This window comes from Pelophylax lessonae (genome assembly GCF_965119305.1).
Source record: "Pelophylax lessonae genome assembly, chromosome: 13".
NCBI lineage: Eukaryota > Metazoa > Chordata > Amphibia > Anura > Ranidae > Pelophylax > Pelophylax lessonae.
Window position 1 is genome coordinate 147,630,926 of NC_138780.1, and position 19,508 is coordinate 147,650,433.

Consider the following 19,508-nt stretch of genomic DNA (forward strand, 5'->3'; position numbering starts at 1 on the left):
GCTGGTGGAGAGTCAGTCCTGGAGGACTGGTGTGGAATGTTAGCCTGGAGGGCAAGGAAAGGTGCTGCCATAGCCAGTGGGCTTGGCAGTGCCTGAAGAGGGGGTGCTGGGATCAGTAGCCACAGAGGAAGAGTTACAAGCTGTTTCACTGCACTGTGCTACACAAAAAAGGACTACGAGTTCCTGCCTGTAAAGGGTCTTTTGCAGAGATGTATAGTAACTAAGTAGAACTACTTCACTACTGTACTTAATTACCTTAAGGCGGTATCTGTACTTTCCTAGAGTAGAATTTTTTTCTCCTACTTCCACTTTTACTTAACTACATTTTTTCAATGATTTCAATACGTCTACTCCGATATTTTTTTTTTGTGCTGCATAGTTACTCGTTACTATTATAAAAATTACCACTGCCAGAACAGTAGATGGCAGGTTTCATGAAGCTCAAAACATGTATTATCAGCGCATACGAAAATAAATGCTACTGTATGTATAAATAAAAGCTGCATTTGAAATAATTAAAAACAATATAATGTTCAAACTTTTGACTTCTTTCTTTAATAACTACATAACACAGTACTTGTACTTTTACTTTCAGTACTTGAGTAGCAACATTTTTAAAAAAAACTACTTGCAATACTTAAGTACAAAAAATGTTGAATACTTTAGTACTTTAGTACTTCTACTCAAGTCACTTTTTGATCGAGCACTTGTACTTTTACTCAAGTATGGGTTTCGAGTACTTTATACAACTCTGGTCTTTTGCAAATATGACTGGGAGCCTGTCAGATCAACTAAAAGTGATTCAGCTGCAGCAAACAATTGCTGTGCAGGAGGAAAGGGAAGGGGAGTTTATATAGACTATATAAGAGATGTCCCTGATGTTTTGCTGAAAGTTTTGCTGAAGTTAAGTGGGCATCCCATACCTTCCCATCCCTATCAAAGTTATTAACCCTCAATAAATAACAAAAAAAAGAAAAACGAAATTTCCAGACTGTTCTCTGACTCCGGGGTGCTTGTGAAGATTCGGTGTGCCTGGCTGTGCATGGTGAGGTGCGCTACACTAGATCATTGTATATTTTATTTCCTTTTCAACATTTAGTATCAAAATGTACTGTAGTATAGCTCTGGTACATTTATAGTGTTGCAAAGCAATATAAGCTAAAATTCCTTTTTTAAACCGTGGTATTTGTGCTAAACTTTAATACCATCTGAACATAACACAACACGAGTCGTGTATATTCCATCAGACTGTCAAGGAATGAAATGTCGGCCAAGCTTCAATGAGTTTATAATCGGTTTTGGATGTTACCCACTTTCCCTGCTGTGAGAGTAACAGCGTCACAGCAGAGCCCATAGCTCATACCTCTCTCCACCAAACAAAAGTCATTTATCTTTCTGATTTCGTTTCTTTTAATCTGCTTTTCAGATATATTTTCTACTCACCCCACAAGCATACACAAAACACCACAGCAATAAAAAGGGAACAGAATCATAACACAAAAGATGGCATAGCCACCATTTCTGCCATTTCTGTTGGCAAAACATACTAATCTTATAATCTCTTTAAAGCCTATTTTCGGGCATTTTTTTTTCTAAAAGAAACCAGTGCTCCAGCAGGGGTTTAATATAGAAAGCTTTGTCTGCAATACTAACCTTCAATCCATAGCCGTCCCTCTTAACACCTAGCTTTTTTCACTAGATGTCCTCAGTCTTCCAGGTTGAATAACACCCGATGCTGTTTTACCTGGAAGACTGAGGATATACTGTGAGTGCAGGGCATCATGGACCTACAGTTCAAAACTAATCTTAGGCTTCATGTACACTGGCCTACATTTAACGTGATGCGATTTTGTCGCGTTTTAAAGGTTTTTCCCCGCGGTCAAAAGGTTCCTATCCTGAATGCGATTCTTCCGCATTCAGGAGAGGGAGGTTGAAGCTCACCTAAACTCTGCTAAAAGCCTATGGGTTGATTTACTAAAAATAAATAGGCTGTGAAATTTGCAAAGTGAAGTTACACTCTGCAAGGGCAGTTGCTCCAGAGCTTAGTAAATGAGGTAAAGCTTCACTTTACAAAGAATACCCAATCGCATGCAGGGAAAGTAAAAAAAAGCAGCATTTTTGCTTGCACATGATTAGCTGATGGACGTAAGCAGAGCTTTTATTCATTTACTAAGCTCTGAAGCAACTGCCCTTTGCAAGGTGCACAGGCTAATTGCCTTTAATAAATCAACCCCTGTGTGAATAATGACACAAAGGGGTTGATTTTCTAAAGGCAAATAGACTGAGCACTTTGCAAAGTGCAGTTGCTCCAGAACTTAGTAAATAGGGTAAATGTTCAGTTTGCAATCACATGCAAGGAAAATTAAAAAAGAAAAAAACATTTTACTTGCACACAATTGGATGATGGAAGTCAGCTCATTTACTAAGCTTTGGAGCAACTGCTCTTGTAGAGTACAACTGCAGTTTGCAAAGTGTGCAGTCTATTTGCCTTTAATAAATCAACCCCATAGGCTTTTATGGAGTTGAGCTTAGAAGCTTTGGCAAAAAAACGTCAAAACCTCCTAAACTCAAGCTTAGGAGCTGCCAGTGTAGGCTAATTTATATGAAGCCTAGGAAAGTATTATTTTACTGAAAGGGTAATTGATGCTTGGAAAAGACTTCCAGCAGAGGAAGTGAGTCAGTCAACAGTAAGTGGCTTCAAATATGCTTGGGACAAACATAGATTTTTACTAAGACAAAAAATTTAAACAAAAACACAAAAAAAGAAAAAAAAATACAAAAAAATGTATAAATTAAAATAAAAAAAGAAAAGAAAAAAGAGCAGACTTGATAGACCACTTCTTGTTTTTTCTTTCTGCCGTCACTTTTCTATGTTTCAATGGGTAAGATTTTGCATCGTTGGCAAATGACGGAGCTGGAGAGTAGTTTTTAATAATCCTGTTGCTGGCAGTTTGTTGCCAGAAACAGGATGACTTGTGTGACACGCCAATAAGAGCCCATTCACATTAGCGCGACTTGTCAGGCGACTTGTCAGCCTGATAATTGTGCAAAAAGATAAATCAGCGCAATTAAATATAAAGTGGTGTAGTGTTAAGACCCAATAATTTGGACACATAAAGAAAATACAGCAGCTATATAAAACCTCCTTCACTAACGGGAGAAATTAACTATAAACAAATATGTATACAGCGCTATATAAAATCAAATAAAGTGACAATGTGCATCATATAAATCAATAAACTCGCTTAAAGTGCAATATATATTCCTCTTAAATGCAATATATAATGTCCATAAAGTGCATTCAAAGTAAAGTGCATAAGAGTCCACTAAAATATAAATATAACCGTGGATTAAAATTCAATAAGGTGCTTGATAGATGTTTCATAAAAAAGTGCAAGTGACACCACCACCGTTTAGCCACCAGATGGCCTCTCACCTCACTAAAGCATTAAACCAGCATTGAATCCTCAATAAGACCAGTATTGGGAATGCCACTTCCTGAATCGATTTTAACTGAAGCATTAAACCAGCATTGAATCCTCTAATATGACCAGTATAGAGAATGCCACTTCCTGAATCGATCTCTCACCATCCCATGGACATGATATGTGAATAAAGATAATGATGAGGCATCTAAGTGTACACTGCTATTATCTTTTAATTGATTCACATTCAAAGTAGAATTGCACTCACATGAATCGGCACAATGGGCTTGCGCGGACCGTACACACCAAAAACAGTAGCTGTCGGGAGCCGTGCTGGTGGGTCGCTGCTCATCCATCCAGGTCTCCTCCCCCTATAAATGTCAGCCTGACAAGTCGCGCTTGGTCGCGGTCCATTGATTAGCACAGGACCCATTCTAATAGGAGCGACACAAGTCGCTCCGACATAGAAAAAGGGTCCTGTACTACTTTGGGGCGACCTGGAGGCGAATTGCATAGACTTCCATTATGTGAAGTCTCTGCAAGTCACGCCGAAGTCACGGTGCACAGCGGTGCACGCGACTTCACAGGTCGCCCACCAAAGTCGTGTCGCGCTAGTCTGAATGGGCTCTAATGGAAACTGAGCATTTAACCCAAGCAGTGCGGGTGGGGTGCGCGTGGGGGGGGGGGGGTTAAAGGAGTTGTAAAGTCAGAAGGTTTTTTATCTTAATGCATATAAAAAACCTCCTGTTTGTAGCAGCCCCCCTAACCCTTACCTGAGGTCCCTCTGTCCAGCGATGTCCATGAGTGCCTCAGCCATCCGAGATTCCCCCTCCTGATTGGCTGAGACACAGCAGTGGCGCCATTTGCTGCCGCTGCTGTCAATCAAATTCAGCTAGCCAATCAGGGCAGAGAGGGAGTGGGGCCAAACGGCAGCTCCATGTCTGAATGGACACACGGAGCTGTGTCTCGGCTCAGGTGCCCCCATAGCAAGCTGCTTGCTGTTGGGGCACTGAACAGGAGGGAGGGGCCAGGAGTACAGAAGAGGGAGCAGAGAAGAGGAGGATCCGGGCTGCTCTATGCAAAACTACTACACAGAGGAGGTAAGTATTACAAGTTTGTTACTTGTAAGAAAAAAATCGAGACTTTACAATCACTTTTAGCTTGAAATTAAGTTTCTCTCCCAAAGGGAGCGAGAGTGGAAAAAAAAAATTGGCAGGGTTGAAAAAATGTTTGCTGAATCGGTCTGGGTTCAGTTCACTAAGGCCTCTTTCACAAATACTGACCGTTCGTCTGTTTTTTATCCATCAGTTGACAGACAAAAAATGGACATCAACGCATTCCTATAGGAAAACGGATGTAAATGGATGATCATTCATTTACATCCATTCTCATCCGCTTCCGTCAACATCCGTTTTTTTTTTTAAATGACTGTTTTAGAACTGATCACTGTATTAGTGTCACTGGTTTCCAAAAAGTGTCGAAAAATTGCGCGTTCGTGCAACACTGTACCCAAATACAATTGATGTCCTTTTTTCCCACAAATAGAGCTTTCTTTTGGTGGTATTTGATCACCTCTGCAATTTTTATCTTTTGCGCTATAAACAAAAAAAGAGAGATGTAACGGAACCGCAACCCACATTGTACTTGTGGATTTCTGTCAGTATACAGCTTCCTCCCAGCCGTGAACCTAGATATCAGATTTTCCAGCCGCCCTTATACAAAGCTAGCTGACAACTTAGCTTGTACTGGAATCTTCTCCTTTATTGAACAGTTTCACACTCAATTTAAACACACATGAGCACATCCCCCTCCTGATCAGATTACCACACACAGGTCAGGGATTGCCTGATTACATTATCATGTGCAGATGAAATTGTATACAGAAATAGAATTAACCTGAACTAATTATCTAGCCATCTGAACAGAACAATATATGAGTTCATTACCAATAACAATGGAACAGACAGGCTTAACAGAATACACGTCTCATCTCAAAACACAAACAATAGGGAGAGCCTATCTCTGACATTGAAGTTCAATACACATTATCATAAGTAAACACAGAACCCATTTGAAGCAATCTAAACCATTAAGTATCTGTCTTTCACTCCCAGTGACGGTGAGTACCGTCGCAAGCGACAATTCTGAAAAAAAAAAGAAAAAAAAACAATATTTTTCACATTCTGCTATATAACATTCCCCAAAAAAGTTTAAAAATCAAACATTTTCATCCTTTTAGGCAAATTTGTATTCTGCTAAAAAAATCGCAATAAGTGTATTTTGATTGGTTTGCGCAAAGTTATTGTGCCTACAAACTAGGGGATAGATTTATGTCATTTTTATTTATTTATTTACTTATTACTAGTAATAGCTGCGATCTGCGATTTTTAGCGGGACTGCAATATTGCGGCGGACAGATCGGACCCCTAAGTGACATTTTTGACACTTTGGGGGGACCAGTAACATTACTACAGTAATCAGTGCTAAAAATATGCATTGTTACTGTGCTAATGAAACTGGCAGGAAAGGGGTTAACATAGGATTGATCAAAGAGTTAAATGTGTGCCTAAGGGAGTGTTTATTAACTCTATGGGGGGTGGGCTTGTGAAATGACCACAGAGACCTATGTTCCTATATAGGACGATCACAGGCACTCTGTGACCATTTCAGAGAGAAGAACGGTCGGCTGAGTTTACAACAGCTGACCGTCCTTCTCTCTCAGCGGGGAGCGATTGATTGTGGGTGCCCGGGGGCAATCGGGGCCGCCGGTCCCGTTGATCTTTATCCCCGCTGCCTAGTGGGGGCAGGAGCTTGCCTCCAGCACCACACACGTGACCGATGTAGGGCTACGTAGTTTCGAGCAGTCGAGCCAGCCTGCTGCAGTAAAACGTAAAACTGCGGCAGGCGGTCAGCAAATGGTTAAAGCAACGCAGTGTCGTATAGAAAAAAATGTGTTGGTCATGGGGGGGCGGGGGGGTGTCAAGTGGTTAAAGTACAGTTTCCTAACAGACCATAAACACTCTCTTTGCAGTTTATTTGCTTTCCTTACTGCAGCTTCATATTCACTGACACAATGGCTGATCTGTGCCGCCCCCTCCACTTTATTTTATATAGGTAGGACTGGCTTAACCAAAAGCTCTCTTATTGGCTGATAGCCATAGTTCAAAGGCGATGCAGTACATCATAGTTGACAAAAATTCTCCAATGTGAATCTACATATACATTTGCCAGGACTGCAGATCCTGAACCCTCAAAATGCACTTCAAAGCCAGGATAGCAGTTAATTCTGAATCGCATCCCTAGTTTTAACCCCTCCCAACCCTATTCCCCCCCCCCCCCCCCAAAAAAAAAAACTTTTTTATTTTTTTTTGTGTGGAGGAAGCAGGTGCCTAGTTTTGGCAGGTACCTGCTCTAAGTTCTACTTGGATAACCTTGGTGATCCAAGCAGAAGTTCACTTCCCTCCTCTTTGCCAGCATCCTTCTGGGACACATCACAGGTATCAGAAGACTGCAGGACCATTCACAAAACGTAGCACGGCTCAAGCATGCACAGCGGGAAACCGCAAGGCTTCACTGCCACTTTAACAAATGTATGCAGATACTGGCGCTCAGTGGAAAGACAATAAGTGAACCAAATATATTAGAAGCCTGCAGCTGCTGTATACAAAGTGCTAAGCCACTCATAAACGAATACAAATAATACAGCGCTTACAGTCAGAAAATGTCAATACAGTGATTAGCAGTGAAAACACATAAAAAAAGTTCAAAGTCTTGTCAAAAAGTTCTCATATAAAGTGCTCCCTGCTCCAAAATACTTCGCAAAAGTGCTGAGGTGCTTCAAGAAAACATGCTGTGCAGTGTGCCACACTCCCCTCTTGTATCCAAACTCACCAGAGGAAATTGACCCACAGGTTTTCAGGTTGTGGGTCAACCATGTTCTTCCATGTTTGAGACACTCAGGTTGAGTAGTGTTAGTAAGTGTTAGGACTGCAGGATACACAGGGTGCCGTGGAGTGGCCTGCAGCTTATACATGCGTTTGCAAATGTGTGTTAACTAAACCCCTGTTTATAACCTATTATGTTAGACAGGTTTATTTGGTTTGTCAGCAGACTGGTGGGTAAGTGTAGCAAACTAAGGGCCAGTTGGTTTCCACACACACACACGCCTTCTTTAATCTCCTTTTTCTCTTCAGTTTTGTTATATACAGGGATGGAGACACTGAGCAGTGTTTGCTGGTGTCTCTTCTAAAGTCTTAAAACTGCCCAAATTTTCCATGCATATATCTGGTGTTGGGAATACCAGGTCTTACAGGTGCCCTGTTCAGGTCTCCACAACGCTGCTCTTAGGCGACTGAGATATCCACCATGCTCAAATGGAAGAAAAAAGTACTGATAGTGAAGTACTGTAAAAAGATTTTAATTGTGCAATAAAAATAATCCACTTACAAAACCTTAGCATTAAACGGGCATAGGAAAATGGCGAGGCTCTTACAGGTTTGCCCCGTGGCTTGGCGTGCGTTCCACGGAGGGCAAAAGTGACATCTTAGGTCTCGGAGCCAGAAATTTCGTCAGCGCGTTTTACCCCACCATAGGGCGTCTTCAAGGACATTCACTTTACTGCCTAATTCCCTTAGTTAAGATGCCAGGGCCCGGACCCAAAGCCCATTGGAGGCTCTGATGAAGACAGCACTGGATCCCTGGACAGGTAAGTGTCCTTATATTAAAAGTCATCAGTTATAGTATTTGTAGCTGCTGACTTTTCATTTTTGGGGAAGACTAAAGCTCCTCTTTAATCTTAGATGACAACCTTAGTGAATGACAGAGCAACAGTTCCAGATTTCTTTATCACCACTGGCAAAGTGTGATCATATACATCTGGTTTTTACTCCCAGTGTGACCATGGCATTGACCCTACAGCAGAGAAAATCCCCAAATCGTATAGTTAACTTCTGTATCTTGAATTTTTTTTTTTTTTTTTTTTTTTTTAAACTAAAAAAAATTGACATGATACAGAACAGGTATTTGGAGAGATGTTAAAAACAGCTCCCATTATTGTGTGCTCCTCTTGTAATACGGTTTGTACTTTAATCACAAAGAAACAGTCATCTGGCTTTTAAATAACTGTCATCGAAAATGAACCCCTTCCTTTGATTTTTGCCATTTTTGGCAAATCCTGAATACAAGGACTCCAGCTTAGCAATTAATCATTTTTGTCAGACTAGCTACCTAATGTGAAGCAAAGTAACAAATGTAACATTTATAGTGTAATGTACAAAGCGCTGGCTTGGAAGGTATTACAGCATTTACTGCATTCATGATTACACAGAAAGGCCACTGAAGTATCATTTATTTTTAATTGTTTGAAAAAAAAAAATAATTAAAAAAAGCCGTTGTTTTTTTTCCCATTTGCATTGCAAATAATGGAAGATAGTCATTTTTCTTTTACATAATGCGTGTTAAGCTGCCCTATTTTATATGTACAATGCAGCCACTAGTAATGTCAGTTTGAGTGGAAAGTCTAATGGGTATGCCTTGTTCTCTCCATGTATAATTGCTCCTTGCTATTCATGTACCCGCTAGGGCTGTTTAGTAAAGAACTTGTATTGTTCCACTGTGTTTGTGTTAAATGCCAAGACTGTTCATGTCAACATAAAGAAGCAGTGTTTTGTTGTGTTAGACTTTTGCACATTTATTATTCGTGGAAATATATTGCTGTCTTTGGAAGGAGAATCTTTTAAAGTGGACGTAAATCAAAGAACTAAATTTGCCCTCCCTCTCTTACTGCTCGATATCTAACCTGAAAGAGCAGCAGTCAAAACTTAAAAAAAAAAAAAAAAAAAAAGAACCCCAGTATCACATGTACACACCAAAAAACAGGCAGTCCAGCACTTTAGAATTAAGAAAAGAAGCTTTTGCTTCAATATTCACCTTCAATATTGTGCTGTCCCCTGCAGTAAGTCCTTTCCACCACTAGATGCCGCCAGTCTTTCAGATTAAATGATGGCCAAGGCGATATGTGTATTTTGGGTAATTTTATTATATTTTTGTTTTGTGTTTTTTACAAATTCTTTTCTTTAGGTAGTAGAGTATCCAACAAACCATGAGAAAAACAGTGGTAATTAGCATAGAAACTACAAACTAGGCCACATGGAAAAAAAGAACAGCATATCCAAAGAGGGGAATTGGATTGCAATTAATTAGAACTTTCAGTTGGTGCCCATTACAGTGTTAATGCTGTGGGCACCAATCAATATACGCTTTTTGGGATTTTTATATCAAAAATATCTATGTAGCAGAATACATATTGCCCTAAATTGATGAAGAAATTCAATTTTTTACATTTTTTTTTTTATTGGGTATGTTTTATAGCAGGGATTCTCAAACTAAGGCCCTACAGCTGTTGCCGAACTACACATCCCATGAGGCATTGAAAAACTCTGACATACACAGACATGACTCGTAAAGTACTTTTTTTTTTTCAAAATTGTCAGTTTTATTTTTTTGTTTATAGCGCAAACAATAAAAATCGCAGAGGGGATCAAACACCACCAAAAGAAATCTCTATTTGTGGGAAAAAAAGGACACCAATTTTATTTTGGTACAGCGTCGCACTACCGCGCAATTGTCCGTTAAAGTAACACAGTGCCGAATCGCAAAAAATGGCCTGGTCATTAAAGGGGCAAATCCTTCCGGGCCAGAAGTGGTTATTCTTCCTCCTATGATAACGTACAACCTGGAGATATGAGGAACAGCTGAGAAACCCCTAGGATTCTTACTACAGGCGATATTCTATATGGGAGTCGGTGAGTGAGGGCACAAGAGGAAGGGGAGCACGGCACCTTCACCATTCTCATTACATGGTATTGCATGGATTGCACTTTTAAACATATCTTGGCACAGAAGATATACAGTACTTTAGGAACTTATTTTATATTCATACTATTGTCATTGACAGGTAATCTGTTTCCATCCGACCGCCCCATAGAGCACATCGGGATGTGTCCGTGTTCGCTCTACATTAGCGGAACAGACGTGGACCTGTCATCCGCCTGCCCAGCGAGGATCAGCAGAGAGATCCCTCGCTGAGCAGGCGAATCTCTTTGACTTTTGCCATGTTTTTTTTTTTTTTTTTTATTGATTTTTTTTTTTTGGGGGTGGGGGTGGGAGCGGGAGTCTTTGGTGGGATATCAGAGGTCTAAACAGACCCCCATATCTATTTTTTTGAGACAGAGAAAGGGACTTAAGAAAGTCCCTTTCTCTGCAGCACTTTACATGAATTAAATAAGGATTCTGTATAGAGACTCCTTATCCATTCATAAACTGTCAGTCTGTTTACTAAGCCCCCCCCCAAGCCCCAGCTACACCAGCACCCCCCCCCCCCCCCCCGCTCAGCATGACAGCTGGCTGGACACAGTGCCGGTCAGCAGCTGCAGGTGGTGGGAGAGATGCTGCCGGGAGGATGGATGGATGGGGGGTGCTGGGGTTGGTACGGGGGGGATCAGGCTGCCGAGGAGGGCATTCTGTGATCCCCCCCATGCCCCAGCAGCACCTGAACCTGGTGGGAGCGGCAGAGGATGGATGCTGGCTTCTAAAGGTAGCTGCAGGGGATCGGGTTTGCGGAGGCGGTTGGATCGAGTGTGGGGGGGGGGGAGGAATGGGGTGCTGGAGAGCAGGAAGGGGGGTGGTGAAGGGGATAGGAAAGGAGGGTGGGGGAGTCATTTTGGGTGACAGGGAGCGGCGGGAGGTGAAGAGGCTGGGGACAGGAAAGCGGTAGCATGGGGGGGGCGGTCACATTTTAGGTTAATAACTCTGATCAGCGAGCGGATTGTATTCAGCTGACTAGAGTTATAGAATTGTTCAGCAGAGTCTGCTGAACAATTCTGTTATAAGTTCATGGTCAATGACGTGACCATGAACCTATAGAAGGGGGAGAAATTAGGTCCGTACGGACCTGGCCAGCTGCAAACAGTGCTCTAGGTTTGTACGCCATACAGACCTGGCAGTAAAAGGGCTAAATCTGAACACTAGGCAGATATAAAGAACACAAATAAATGCAGCTCTGGAAACTTTAATACACCCATAACTGTATTTTTAAATGCAAGCATTGTAACTACCTGAATTTGCATGTTATCTGTTGTTTTGCAGTCTCTGTACAGCCGGGCTGGAGTGTGTGAGGAAGAAGCAGTACAAGGAGGCAATCCGTTTATGTTACATCAAGATGCTTCTCTTTTTACTATCCAGTCACAAGCAGGGGTGGGTCCAGGATGAACTGGGCTCAGAGGAAGTGAGTTGAAAGATGCTGGACATCAGGCTGAGGACATCTAGTAGCAGAAAGTGGGGAAAAAACCCTGGATTAAATATGAATATTGCAGCAAAAGCCAATTGTGGTATTTTATCTGTTAATGGACTATTTATTTCGATATTTTTGTTTGTCTTGAGATCTACTTTAATACATAATAACTGTTGCAAGAAAAAAAGAAAAAAATAAAGAAATCCAGGATAATTTTAAATGTGTGGCATTTATGGATATTCTCTATATTAACAATACATTTGCTAAAATTATTTTAAGTTGACATAAAATGTTGGTTACATACAGGACCCCGTAGGAAGCCCAGGTATATCAAAGACAAAGAACTTTCAACTTCAGCAGCACAGATTTTCCGGTCATTCGGGGGTTTGCTAGAACATTTCAGCTGTGCGAGGGTGCACAGTTTGGTAAACACAATATATAATTATTCTTGTCTACTGCTATTTTCGACCTGTGGTTTTTCCAATCTAATGGATCAGTATACACAACGTGCAAGGTACATCTGTACGGGCAAGAACACGTTATTTTCAGCACAGACAAAAAATATCCAGATGGCACCATTTAAAACTAAATGGCAGCTGTAGGGAAGATTCTGCACACAGTGAGGGGTAAAATGTGATCTTATCACTAAAAAAAGTGGAACTTTTATCCAAAACTTTTGTCTTTTATTGGAAATTTGGAGATTTCTTCTTTTTCTTCAAATATTTTTTTTAAAGTCAGGAACAGGCAAGTCCAAGACAGTACAACATTAGCAAACATACTTTCGCTCATACAATGATATAGCACACTAAATTTGTATACCGAATATTAACGTTATAACCTCATAAAAAGGAGAGATAAAGAAACGATACAGAGGTTAATTTGGATAAGTTTGTCCTGTCTATACTTAAACCACATAAGTAAACCACATAATAAGAGAAGCGGAACCGCCCATTACCTCTTTTTCTCCAAAACAGGTAAACAGGAAAGAAAAGAGACAGTAAGGAAAGCCAGAAAAGGAAATAAGAGAGAAGAAAGGAAAAAAAAAAAAAGGAGGAGGGGGGGGGGGATAAGTATCGTTTATGAAAAGTTATAAGTGACACTAAGGTACATAGCATAGATATGTAAGGGACAGTGACATCAAGGTAAGTTATGGTCCCATAAGGGTCTTCCCTCTTTCAAAAAGGACAAACATGTTCCACAACCTCCATGTTTTGGAGTACTTTTCCCTTTTATGCTGTGCTGTAAATATTAAGTCCTCTTATTGATTTCCTCTACTTTATGTAGCCAACAACTAATAGTTGGTGGATGCTGGTTTTTCCAATTCAAGGGGATGCAAGATTTGGCAGGGTTCAATAGGTGACGTATTATGGACTTTTTGTACTTTTGCACCGGGATGTTCGAAACATGGAGTAAGAAAAAAGCTAGGTCGTCAGGAATCTCGTAATCAGTAAACTCTGTGATAATCTTCCGGACCTTATGCCAGAAGTGGGCAAGCTTAGAACAAGACCAAAATATGTGGAGCATCGTTCTTCTATCCTTCTGCCATCTCCAGCAGCGATCAGTTGTACTGGGATAAAATTTATGTAACATATAGGGAGTACGGTACAACCGTGTCAAAATTTTATAGTTGGTTTCCTGGATCTTTGGAGATTTCATCTTTTACAAGGGAGAGTTATTGGTCGAATTTGTTTTATTAATTTATTTTTTTATGTGCACAAGTTATAGTTTTTTGGTTTTTATTAATTAGTATAAAATCTTCATTTTATGAATATACATTTAATACATGTTGTATACATGAGGTTATGTTGTAAATCAGTCAGGATTTTTTTTCTTTTTGTTCAATGTAAGCTTTCTGGCAGACTCTATTTGTCCCGGTTATGGCATTGCTGGCTTTGCTGGTCGCGGGAGAATTGTCCCTCTTCTGAGTAATTTAGGTCTCTGTTTAGCATAGATGCTTTATGAGACTTCAGCTGCTATCTCCGACATGCCTGTCTGTTGATTGAAAGTGGTGAATATCAAATGTCCACCCCATCCCCAATTTAGATTGATTATGTAGATAAAAATTCTAAAAAAAATGACATTTAGTTTTGCTAAATAACCATGTATCATAAAAAACTGCCACATTTTCCTTCTTTTTTTCACCTCCTTCATCTAGACATGAATGAGCGAGTTTGGGGGGGAGGGCCTTGACTTTCCTGCACAGAGTCCTGACCTCAACCCGATAGAACACCTTTGGGATTAATTACAGTACAAACTGCAAGCCGGGCCTTCTCTCCAAAATCAGTGCCTGACCTCACAAATGCGCTTCTGGAAGAATGGTCAAACATTCCCATAGACACACTTCTAAACCTTGTGGACAGCGTTCCCAGAAGAGTTGAAGCTGTTAAAGCTGCAAAGGATGAGCCAACTCAATATTGAACCCTACAGACTGGGATGCCAATAAAGTTCATGTGCGTGTAAAAGCAGGCGTCCCAATACTTTTGGTAATATAGTGTATTGTGACATGAAATTTTCACCACGTGTCGGTAACAACCCATGCAATTCATACGTACAAAGAAACCAAAACAAATAGGTTCAGAAATTAGGTTATGTGTAATAAAATGGAATGGCACAGGGAAAACGTATTGAACATGCTATCTGAAATTTACCTAAAGCGGAGTTCCGGCCACAAAAAAAAATTTCAATGAACATACCCCCGGGACAGTCAGGGCTAGTACATTCCACAATGGATAGCCTCTGATCTGTCCCGGTTCGCACTCACCTGCAAGAAGAAATACTCACTTTTAAAATTTCTTCTCCAGCGTTGCCATCTCTGTTGTGGGCAGCTGAAGCCAGCGCGATCCTCTTCTGCGTCTTCTTTCGGGTCTTCTTCTCCCAGAATGCGCCTGCACCGGCCCCTCACGTCACTTCCGGTACGGCGCCGCATTCCTCCACAGCTTCTGGGCATGCCCAGAAGCTGTTTAGCAGGGAATGCGGCGTTGCACCGGAAGTGACGAGCGGGGCCGGTGCCGTCGCATTGATTCCTGGGAGCGATGACGTTCAGCTCCCAGGAATCATTGCAAGCCGGAAGTGACGGCGTGGGCCGCGGCCGCCGATGGAGGAAGTGGAAGAAAGGTGAGTATTTCTTTCTACAATAACAAGGTAAGTAAAAAAAAAATGAAAAATCCTAACTATCCAAATCCTTTTCAGGTGAAGAAAAGCAAGCAGAAGGCCACAAAATGGATTATGTCGATTTTGTGGCCGGAACTCCGCTTTAATACTTTGTACAAAATTTATAATACTTCATACTTTGTACCAAAACAGTCTTCAAATCTGCATTCTATCAGGAGGATAAAAAAATGAAATGAGGGTGAACATTTCAGCAAGACAATGATCCCAAACACAAAGCCAAGGAAGCTCTCAATTGGTTTCAAATAAAATAAAGCTGCTAGAATGGCCCAGCCAATCACCTGACTTGAATCAAAGAGAAAATCTATGGAAAGAACTAAAGATCAGAGTTCATAGAAGAGGCCCACAGAACCTTCCAGATTTAAAGAATATTTGTTGGAAGAATGGGCAAAAAACACACCTAAACAATGCATGCAACTAGTTTCTCCATACAGGAGGCATCTTGAAGCTGTCAGTACCAACCAGTAAGGATACCAGTACCAGTAAAGATTATGTAGGAAGTATTTTATACATTTTAGATAGCGTGTTCAATATTTTTTCCCGATTCCAATTTAGTATACATAACTTAATTTCTTAACTCATTTGTTTTGGTTTCTTTGTATGTATGGATTACATGGTTTATTACTGACATGTGGTGAAAATTTAATGTCAATAGCACCTTTAGAAATACATAGCTCCCAACTGTCCCGGATTTCGAGGGACTGTCCCCGATTTGGAACAAAGTTCCTCTGTCCCTCTTTCCACCTCATTTGTCCCACATTTTGGTCTGATCTATATAGTTGTATATAACATGCACTATTTATCTATGAAAAAGTGTTTCCCGAGGTTAAACCTCTCATCTAGTTTCTAAATTGCTGCATTTGTAAATTCCAAAAGCCAATATAAAGGAATAGTAGTGGTACAAAAAAAAAAGCACCTGTGGGTTTAACCAATCATTTTTTTTTTTTAAATTCTCCTTTAAGGGGCATGGCAGGGGGTGTGTGCTATGCCTACATACTTTTGATAATAGGTGTCCCTTATTCTCATCTCAAAAAGTTGGGAGGTATTGAAATATATTTACCTAGAAAAATGGTGACGTGTTCAATGCTTATTTTACCTTCTGTATCTCAGAACATCTGTTTGTAGTTTCCTCTGGGGGGGTTGTGACAGGGTGACAACACAGGTGACCAAATCAGAGGCAGGGACTGAGTGTTGTCACACCATAACAGAAAGTACCCAAACAAGGACTTCATAGCAGGTACACCAGGTATTATTTTAACAAAAGGGAATAAAAAAAAGTAAAAACTTTAGGATAACCCTAACATGACAGAGCTTACAGGACATTTTAGTGATTGGGTTTACATCTACTTTTAGGGCCCATGCACACTGGGCAAAAAAAATGCTGATTATATAAGCTTTCAGCGCTATTTTCTTCAGCATGTACGAAGAGTGTTCAAGTCAAATTGGGACCTTTTAATTTTTTTATAATAAAAGAACACATTTCAAGGAGTGGAAACTATATTTGTTTTTTGACATATGCCCTTGCTACATTTATACACTTATCCCAGCATTTAACTAAAGCCTGGAAAGCTTTGACATAGAAAGCTTTGTCGGTACGTCTGAACCACCCTAGGACAGCCTGCTTCACTTCGTCATCAGTGCTGAAATGCTGACCTCCAAGAAACTCTTTTAGGGATCCAAACAGGTGGCAATCACGCAGGGCAAAGTCCAGGCTTTAAAGGGGATGTGGCAATACCTCCCAGCCGAGTTGCTATAATGTGCACTTAGTACTGTGAACAGTATGAGTTTGTACGTTGTCCTGGAGAAACAGGACGCCCTAGTGATCAAACCAGGCCATTTTTTTTCGCAGATGCGTATGCACATCACTCAGGACACAACAGAAATATTAACGGTAATAGCGGCACGACGGGGTAGAAAATCCACATGATTAACACCAGGTTTGTCCAAGAAAACACTTGCCATCACTTTACTTGCAGATGTAATTGTTCTAAATTATTTTGGTGGGGGTGAGTCTGCATTCTTCCACTGCTTTAACCCTTGTTTTGATCTTGGAGTGAAATGATGTGTCCAGGTTTCGTCACATGTACTGATGTGACCCAGAAAGTCCTGGCCTTCCCTGTCAAAATGCTCCTTCATCGCAGTGAAGACTTCAACTCCTCTGTGCTGGTAAAAAGCGGAAAGCTGTCTTGGTACCCAGCGTGCACTAACTTTTTAAAGATGCAAATGTTCATGCATGATTGTGTTCACTGCTCTCACAGAAAGATTAGTCTCTTGTGCAATTTCACGACAGGTTATGCATCGATTATCCAGGATCAGGCATTCAACGCACTGAATGTTCACAGGAATGATTGCTGAGGGCTGGAAACCACCACCACCAGGATCGTAACTGATGGACATACAGCCATCTTTGAAATGTTTACACCATTCAAATGTCTTATTGCGGCTGGGCGTCTCATCACCGTACTGTGCTTGAAGTCTTCTGTAGATATTTGTGGATTTTACACCTTCGCTCACAAGAAACTTCATCACCACACACTGTCCCATGCATGCACTAAGGCTTCATGTACACTAGCAGCTCCTGGCAGCTCCTAAACTTGAGTTTAGGAGCTTTTGGCATTTTTTTGCCAATGCGCATAAACTCAACTCCATACAAGCCTATGGGGTTGATCTACAAAAAGCAAAAAGACTGAGCACTTTACAAAGTGAAGTTGCCCTCTGCAAGTAGCTCCCGAGCTTTGTAAATGAGATAAGGCTTCACCTTGGAAAGGGTACCCAATCATGTGCAAGAAAAAAAAAAAAACAGCATTTTTGCTTGCACGCGATTGGATGATGGAAGTCAGCAGAGCTCTGGTTTGTGAAGTGCACAGTCTATTTGCCTTTAGTAAATCATCCCTATAGATATTTAGCAGAATTTAGGAGCTGCCGCGTTTGGGTGAGGTTAAACCTCCCTCTCCTGAATCCAAAAGAATCGCGTTCAGGATGTAACATGTTGAGAAAGGCAAACTTATCTTTTAACCATGGAAGTTACAAGTTAGAGAACAGACAAAAAGCAGATTTGATATTGGGTTTGACTAATGGGACCTCTAGACCAAATGATCTAATCACAAAGAGAACTTTATATACTGTAAATTGAGGTAGGCTATCATCAATTAGATCAATAAAGAACAAGAACTCTTATGAACTGACAAATGATAAAAAAAATTGGATTCTTCTGGGGACCACAGCTAGAAATGATAACCTAAATAAACAAAAGGAGAAACGATAAGGCCTCATGCACACAGGACGTCTTTGCAGCTGCTGGTAGGGGCACCTGGCCTACCCGAGCACTTTTCTGCAGCCCATCAGAGTACCTGTCTGCAGCCCATCAGAGTACCCAAGTGCCTGTCTTCAGCCCATCAGAGTACCTGAGTACCTGCATCTGCAGCCCATGCCTCATAGATTATATGTTGGGGTGTTTGCTTTCCAAAATAGGGTCATTTTGTGGGTAATTCCACTGTCCTGTTGCTTCAGGGCCTTCAAAAGTTTGATAGGTTGCAATGAAATTATATGTGTAATTTATGCTCCTAGAATGACTGAAAGTGATACTTGGATGTTGGGCCTCTGTGTGTGGCCAGGCTGTGTAAAAGCCTCACACATGTGGTATTGTACATACTCAGGATGAGTAGCAGAATGTATTTTGGGGAGTAATTTTTGCTTTGAGTTAGAAATATCTTATGAATTGACAACTATGTGTAAAAAAAAAAAATAAGTTTTCATTTTCTTTACACATTTTCCAAAAACTTGTGGGAAAAAAATGACATGTTCAAAAGACTCATAATGCCTCATAAAATATATAAAATATATGTTGGGGTGTTTGCTTCCAAAATGGGGTCATTTTCTGGGTAATTGCACTGTCCTGGTGCTCCAGGGCATTCAAAAATGTGAAAATTCATCAGGAAATTAGATATGTACAGTAACTTATGCACCTAGAACGTCTGACGGTGCTCCTTGCATGTTGGGCCTCTCTATGTGGCCAGGCTGTGAAAAAGTGTCACACATGTGGTATCACCATACTCAGGAGGAGTAGCAGAATGTATTTTGGGTGTATTTGCAAGTATGCATGTGTAGCACCCTCATAGGTAGGTACTCTAGATAGGAGAGTATAGTTTTGGCTCTGTCTGCCAATCAGAGGAGCAGCAGGTAAATTCTATATTGCTCCGTGCTTAACAGGGAGCAGGATCTGTTGGTTAGGTCTGCTCAACATGCTCAGTGTGTGATTCATCTGGTCTAAGGGAGTATTTCACACTGGTCCAATAGGGAGGCATATTGGACAGTGGAGAAAACCTGGCCAATGAGTACACAGGCTTTGATACAGCCCCAGTGATTGGCACTGACTGCTGTCTCCGTGCATTATGGGGTGTGGTATAAAAGCCAGGATCACATGTGCTCGGGGTCTTTGGCTGGTGAGCAGTGTCCCAGAAGGAGGGTGGTGGCTGCCTCCTCTTCTGCAGCAGTTTGTGTATGGTCACAGGCAGTCGGCCTGGTGAGCCAAAAGGAAGGAGCTGAACCCAGAGGTCCAAGAGCTAACTAGAGGGGTTGAGACATTGGAGAACCTAGAAAAACAGTATCATGAGTACAGGGGATCG